This window comes from Erinaceus europaeus, chromosome 8 (genome assembly GCF_950295315.1).
Source record: "Erinaceus europaeus chromosome 8, mEriEur2.1, whole genome shotgun sequence".
In the NCBI taxonomy this organism is placed as follows: domain Eukaryota; kingdom Metazoa; phylum Chordata; class Mammalia; order Eulipotyphla; family Erinaceidae; genus Erinaceus; species Erinaceus europaeus.
Genome location: NC_080169.1, coordinates 40,802,150 through 40,810,106, shown reverse-complemented (window position 1 = coordinate 40,810,106; position 7,957 = coordinate 40,802,150). Strand labels below are relative to the sequence as shown.

Sequence of the window (7,957 nt, the reverse complement as noted above, 5' to 3'; positions counted from 1 at the left end):
TTCTGCACCTCATAATGACCTTGGGTCCATACTCCCAGAGGGATAAAGAACAGGTAAGCTATCAGTGGAGGGGATGAGATACAGAGTTCTGGCAGTGGGAATTGTGTGGAGTTGTACCCCTCTTATTCTGTGGTTTTTGTCAGTGTTTCCTTTATATAGGTAAATATTAAAATTAAAAAAGTCAGTTTACTAACAAAAAAGTTGTAATGGGTCTATTTCTAAAACAGTTTGCTTTGAATACAAAATAATTTACTCATACATTTGTAGTTTAGTTATCTACCAAAAGTAATTAAGGAAATCAGTAGCAGTTTGGTCCAGTATTTAGACATGAAAGTCTCATTTCTGATGCTGACTTTAGCCATTGCACCCTAATGACATTGGACCAATTATTTTATCCCCAGGTTTCATGTTCTTTGTTTGTGATACAACAGTTATACAAGCACTCAAACCACAGTGATAAAATGGGGTAACAAAAGAAATTCTTAAAGTCTATCCACAGGAGATTCAGAGCATGGCCTCCCAACATTACCACTTGTCCTTTACTTTTCTATCCATCACAGAAACATTATAGAGCAACTCATAGAGCAGCAAGCTGGAAGAAATAAAAAATAAGTAAGTAAATAAGTAAATAAGTAGAAGCTCTTCTTTTTGGACTTTGCTAAGAAATTACTTTCAGTTTCGCTTTGGTAAAGGAAGCACCATCATGTGCCTTGTACTTCATTTGGATTTTATGCAGGTCTCAGTTCTCTCACCTCACTGCAAATCGGAGTAACTTCCTTGTTCTTTTGTGTGGTAGTAGAGATAGAGGATAGTTTCAGTGCTATTACTTCTAAAATATATGCTGAAAAATTCTTGGCTTCACTGACAGTGGATTTCTATAGAATGTAAGGTATTTCTTAGAGTATACATCCCTAAGCTTCTATATCCTATCACCAATGTCAATGGGCATTTAGGCTACTTAAGTATTTGCATTATAGTACATGCTTTATTCCCTTTCATTTACTCTTTGAGGTTGTTTCTTGTTGCTGAGTTTCATTCTTTTTTTGTATATTTTAGTTGTTAAACTTTGTCTTATGTATAACATAAAAAGTTCATTCTGTGAGGAGTCTATTTGGATGGTGGTTTCTTTTGCTGTGCAGAAGATTCTCAATTTGATATGGTCTCATTTGGTTATTTTTGTTTCTATTTTCCTTGTAAATGGATTTGAGTTGTTGAAGATATTTTTAAAACTTAGATTGTGTGCTCCCTTCGGCAGCACATATACTAAAATTGGGACGATATGGAGATTAGCATGGCCCCTGCACAAGGATGACATGCAAAATCGTGAGGCATTTCATATTTTTTCACCATTACTCTTCAACATAGTATTGGAAGTTCTTGCCATAGCAATCAAGCAAGATAAAGAAATCAAAGGAATGCAGATTGGAAGGGAAGAAGTCAAGCTCTCACTATTTGCAGATGATGTGATAGTATACATGGAAACACCTAAATAATCCAGAAGAAAACTACTGGATGTTATTAGGCAATACAGCAAGGTGTCAGGCTACAAAATCAATGTGCAAAAATCAGTGGCATTTCTCTGTGCAAACACTAAAACTGAAGAAGACATCCAGAAATCACTCCCATTCACTGTTGCAGCAATATCATTAAAATGTCTAGGAATAAAGCTGACTAAAGAAGTGAAAGACTTGTATGCTGTAAACTATGTGTCACTATTCAAGGAAATAGAAACCGATACCAAGAAATGGAAAGACATCCCATGCTCATGGATTGGAAGAATAAATATCATCAAAATGAATATTCTCCCCAGAGCCATATACAAATTTAATGTGATACCCATCAAAGTTCCACCAAGCTTCTTTAAGAGAATAGAACAAAATATACAATCATTTATCTGGAGCCAGAAAACACTAGAATTGCCAAAACCATCTTGAGGAAAAGAAACAGAAATGGAGACAGCACATCCCAGATCTCAGACTATAGTATAAGGCCATCATCATCAAAACAGCCTGGTACTGGAACAAATATAGGCACACAGACCAATGGCACAGAGTTGACAGCCCAGAACTAAATCCCCATACCTATGGACATCTAATCTTTGATAAGTGGCTCCAAAGTATTAAATGGAAGAAGGAGGCTTTCTTCAATAAATGGTGCTGGGAAAACTGGGTTGTAACATGCAGAAGAATGAAATTGAACCATCTTATCTCACCAGAAACAAAAGACAATTCCAAATGTATCAAGGACCTGGATGTTAGACCAGAAACTATCAAATACTAAGAGGAAAATATAGGTGGAACACTTTCCCTCCTAAACCTCAAGGGCATTTTTGATGAAACAAACCCAATTCCAAGGAAGACTAAAGCAAAAACAGACTAATGGGACTACATCAAATTGAAAAGCTTCCACACAGCCAAAGAAACTATCACATAAACAAAGAGACCCCCATAGAATGGAAGAATATCTTCACATGCCGTATATCACATAAGAGACTAATCACCAAAATATACAAAGAGCTCAGCAAACTTAGCACCAAAAAAGCAAGTTACCCCATCCAAAAATGGGCAGAGGATATGAACAGAGCATTCACTTCAGAGGAGATCCAAAAGGCTAACAAAAATATGAAAAACTGCTCCAGGTCACTGATTGTCAGAGAGATGCAAATTAAGACAACACTGAGATACTACCTCACTCCTGTGAGAATGGCATACATCAAAAAGGACAGCAGCAACAAATGCTGGAGCATCTGTGTTGACAGACGAACCCTTCTGCACTGCTGGTGGGAATGTAGAACTCTCACAAGACTAGACATAGACCTTCCATATGATCCAGTAATTTCTCTCCTGGGGATATACCCCAAGGATTTCATATCACCCAACAAAAATATATGTGTTCAGTTATGTTCACAACAGCACAATTCGTAATAGCTAAAACCTGGAAGGAACCCAGGTGCTAAACAACAGATGAGTCGCTGAGAAAGCTCTGGTATATATACACAATGAAATACTATGCAGCTATCAAGAACAATGAACCCACCTTCTCTGACCAGTCTTGGACAGAGCTAGAAGGAATTATGTTAACTGAGCTAAGTCAGAAAGACAAAGATGAGTATGGGATGATACCACTCATCAATAGAAGTTTAGAAAGAAGAATGGAAAGGGAAACTAAAACAGGATCTGATTAAATCGAGTGTAGGGCAACAAAGTAAAAACCCTGTGGTGAGGGGGAGGGTGGACATTCAGCTTCCCAGAAGGTGGAGGGGGGGTGGGATGGGACACAGTCTTTTGGTGGTGGGAATGGTGGTTATGTACACTCCTATTATAGTCATATAAAACACTATTCAATTAATATGAGAGGGGGGAAATTGATCATATGTCTAGAACTTTTTAAAACACAGAATGTGTCTTTTTAATACATAGGCTGAGTCTTTGATATGTTGACTCTCTCAAAACCCTATAACAGGGAGAACAAAAGCAACTGGTGGCACCGCTACATACAAGATGCTAACAAAGTCCCTAACAAAGGGACTTTTCAAAGTTAACCCAATTACCAAACAATATGATGACGACAATAACTATCCATTGTCTTCTTGAAACCTAAGGCAGCAGGAACCTCACATTTCCACTATAGAGCCTATATTTCCCCCAGTCCTGGAACCTTGGGGTGGGGCACACTTTCCTGCATGCTTCTCTTAATTCATATCAAATAATATTGCATCTGCCAATCGCAACCTAATCTGCCAATTGCAACCTAATCAATGCAATGAATGCCACCCCAGCATGCTTCACTTCACACTGTGTCCAGAGACTTCTGCCATCAGGTTCCGGATGCCAGCATGATGCTGACCAGACTTCCCTGGACTGAAGACCCCACCAATATGTCCTGGAGCTCCAGCAGACTGGGAGTATAGACCGAACAGTCATCGCCCATGTTCAGCGGGGAAACAATTACAGAAGCCTGACCTTCCACCTTCTGTAACCCACAAGGACCATGGGTCCATACTCCCAGAGGGATAGAGAATAGGAAAGCTATCAAGGGAGGGGATGGGATATGGAGACTGGGTAGTGGGAACTGTGTGGAGTTGTACCCCTCCCTCCTATCCTAAGGTTTTATTAATGTCTCCTTTCTTAAACAAACAAACAAACAAATAAATAAATAAATAACTTAGATTGAAAAGAGTTTCACCAGCGGGTTAAGCACCAGTGGTGCAGAGCACAAGGACTGGCATAAGGATCCTGGTTTGAGCCCCCATCTTCCCACCTGTAGGGGAGTCACTTCACAGGCAGTGAAGCAGGTCTGCAGGTGTCTATCTCCCCCCGTCTTCCCCTCCTTTCCCCATTTCTCTCTTTCCTATCCAACAACAATGACATCAATAACAAGAACAATAATAACTATAACAATAAAACAAGGACAACAAAAGGAAATAAATAAATATTTTAAAAATCTTTTAAAAAAGAGTTTCACCAATACTTTCATCTAAATATTTGATGATTTCTAGCTTAACTCCAAATCCTTGATCCATTTGGAATTTAATTGTATGCATGGGGAGATGAAGTAGTTTGGTTTCATTCTTTTGCATGTTTCAATTTCCCAACATCATTTGTTGAAAACACTCTCCTTTCTCCATTTTTACCTTGCCCTGTCAAATATTTGGTGTTCACAAGTATATCGGCAATACATGCCTCTTTACCCTAAAATTCGAGTTTTAGTCACAATTCTAGGATATCAAGAAATGTTCTATTCAACTCTGTTACTAAATTTAGCATTAAAGAATATTTTACCTGAGGGGTCCAGGTAGTGGAGCATTTGGTTAATTTCACATATCACCATACACAGTGGGGGGAGGGGAGGAGGACTTAGCCTGCACTCCCTACCTGTGGGGGGGAGAAGCGATTAACCAGCAGTGAAGCAGGTCTACTTAGCAACTAGACTTATGATGATATATTTCTTATAAATACTTCTTTTTAAGTATTATTGAAATTCTCTCAATGAATAAATTATTGTTATTTTTAAAAATACTAAATTTAAAAAAAATATACACCAGGTTCTGTGAGAGAGAGCATATGTTCACACGTATCCGTAAACTACTGCAAAATATATACCTGAAAGCAGAAGTACACTAGAGTTTGCAGTGAGTCTCCCCCTAACACTTCCTCTCCACTATTCCAAGCTTTGGGAACATGATTGCTCAACAACTTGTTTGGCTTCGTATGTTAACTCTCTTTTCAGTCACCAGGTTCCAGATGTCATCAGGATGCCGGCCAGGCTTCCCTGGACTGAAGACCCCACCAATGTGTCCTGGAGCTCCGCTTCCCCAGAGACCCACCCTACTAGGGAAAGAGAGAGGCAGGCTGGGAGTATGGACTGACCAGTCAACGCCCATGTTCAGCGGGGAAGCAATTACAGAAGCCAGACCTTCTACCTTCTGCAACCCACAATGACCCTGGGTCCACGCTCCCAGAGGGATAGAGAATGGGAAAGCTATCAGGGGAGGGGGTGGGATACGGAGAATGGGTGGCGGGAATTGTGTGGAATTGTATCCCTCCTACCCTATGGTTTTGTTAATTAATACTTTCTTAAATAAAAAAAAATACTAAAATTTTCAGAGGTTGAGAACCTACATTACCATGCACAAGCAAATAAAATATATGATCTGTATCTATTTATCAAGAAAGAAATAAAGAGTTTAAGTGACATTTTCTAAGTTACTTTTTTTTTTTAAATTTTTTATTTAAGAAAGGATTAGTGAACAAAAGCATAAGGTAGGAGGGGTACAACTCCACACAATTCCCAACACTCAATCCCCATAACCCACCCCCTCACATGGTAGCTTTCCCATTCTCTATCCCTCTGGGAGCATGGACCCAGGGTCGTTGAGGGTTGCAGAAGGTAGAAGGTCTGGCTTCTGTAATTGCTTCCCCGCTGAACATGGGCGTTGACTGGTCGGTCCATACCCCCAGTCTGCCTCTCTCTTTCCCTAGTAGGGTGTGACTCTGGGGAAGCTGAGCTACAGGACACATTGGTGGGGTCTTCAATCCAGGGAAGCCTAGCCAGCATCCTGGTGGCATCTGGAACCTGGTGATTGAAAAGAGAGTTAACATATGAAGCCAAACAATTTGTTGAGCAATCATGGATCCCAAGCTTGGAATAGTGGAGAGGAAGTGTTAGGGAGGTACTCACTGCAAACTCTAGTGTAGTCCTGCTTTCAGGTATATATTTTGCAGTAGTTTATGGATACGTGTGCACATAAGCTCTCTCTCACAGAAACTGGTGTATATCTAGGTTATGGGACTTTGTTAGAAAGTGAACTACCTGAGATGAAATTAGAGTGTACTATTAAAGGAAAGGTCTCACCCGAGTAATGAAGCTGAAGGGTTGTCATTCCACACGTGAAGTCTCTGGATACATTCTGAGGTAAAGCATGTTGACGTAGCAATCGTTGCTTTGGTTAGGTTGTAATCGGCAGATGCAATGTTATTTGGTTTGGATTGGGAGATGCATACGGGAAAGTGGGCCCTATCCAAGAGTTCCAGGACTGGGGTAAGTAGGGGCTCTATAGTGAAGATGTGAGGTTCCTGCTGTCTTAGGGTTCAAAAAGACAATCAATAGTTAATATTATCATCACATTATTTGTTAATTGGGTTAACTTTGAAAAGTCCCTTTGTTATGGTTTGCTGGACAGTACCCAGTATCTTGTATATAGCTGTGCTATTGGAAGCTTCTAATCTACTTGGTCTAGGCTTTTGAGAGAGTCCGCATATCAAATACATAGCCTATATATTAAAAAGATTCAGTTTGTGTTTTGAGAAACTTTGAGACATACAATTGATTTCCCCCTCTCATATTAATTAGCTACTGATTTATATGTCTGCATTTTGCTAGGAGTGTACATAAACACCATTCCCACCACCAAAGGACTGTGACCCATCCCTCCCGCCCACTCCCACCCCCCACTGGCCCAGGAAGCTACATGCCTACCCCTCACCACTGGGTTTTTACTTTGGTGCCCTACTTATAATTTGATCAGGTCCTGCTTTTAGTTTCCCTTTCAGATCTTCTTAGTCAGCTTCTGTTGATGAGTGGGATCATCCCATACTCATCTTTATCTTTCTGACTTAGTTCACTTAACATAATTCCTTATAGCTCTGTCCAAGATGGGTCAGAGAAGGTGGGTTCATTGTTCTTGATAGCTGTATAGTATTCCATTGTGTATATATACCACAGCTTTCTCAGCCAAGCACCTGGTGTTGGGCACCTGGGTTGCTTCCAGGTTTTAGCTATTATGAATTGTGCTGCTATGAACATAGGAGTACACACCTCTTTTTGGTTGGGTGTTATGGAGTCCTTGGGGTATAACCCCAGGAGAGGAATTACTGGGTCATATGGAAGGTCCATGTCTAGCCGTCTGAGAGTTTTCCAGACTGCTCTCCACAGAGGCTGTACCAATTTACATTCCCACCAGCAATGTAAAAGGGTTCCTCTGTCCCCACATCCTCTCCAGCATTTGTTGCTGCTGTCCTTTTTGATGTATGCCATTCTTACAGGAGTGAGGTGGTATCTTAGTGTTGTCTTCATTTGCATTTCTCTGATAATCAGTGACCTAGAGCAGTTTTTCATATGTTTGTTAGCCTTTTGGATCTCCTCTGTGGTGAATGTTTTGTTAATTTCCTCTGCCCATTTTTGGATGGGGTCATTTGCTTTTTTGCGGCTAAGCTTGCTGAGCTCTTTATATATTTTGGTGATTAGTTTCTTGTCTGATGTCTGGCATGTGAAGATCTTCTCCCATTCTGTGAGGGGTCTCTCTGTTTGTTTAATAGTTTCTTTGGATGTGCAGAAGCTTTTCAATTTGATGTAGTCCCATTGGTTTGTTTCTGCTTTGGTCTTCCTTGCAATTGGGTTTGATTCATCAAAGATGTCCTTGAGGTGTATGTGGGAAAGTGTTTTACCAATGTTTTCC

The 7,957-nt window shown here is 40.2% G+C and overlaps 1 non-coding gene across 1 annotated transcript; it reads left to right on the top strand.

Annotated features, from left to right (window-relative positions):
• The first annotated feature begins 1,239 nt into the window (after positions 1-1,239).
• Positions 1,240-1,343, top strand: LOC132540019 (U6 spliceosomal RNA). Its single transcript, XR_009551304.1, has one exon. It is a non-coding gene; the product is annotated as a U6 spliceosomal RNA (small nuclear RNA).
• The last annotated feature ends 6,614 nt before the right edge of the window (positions 1,344-7,957 follow it).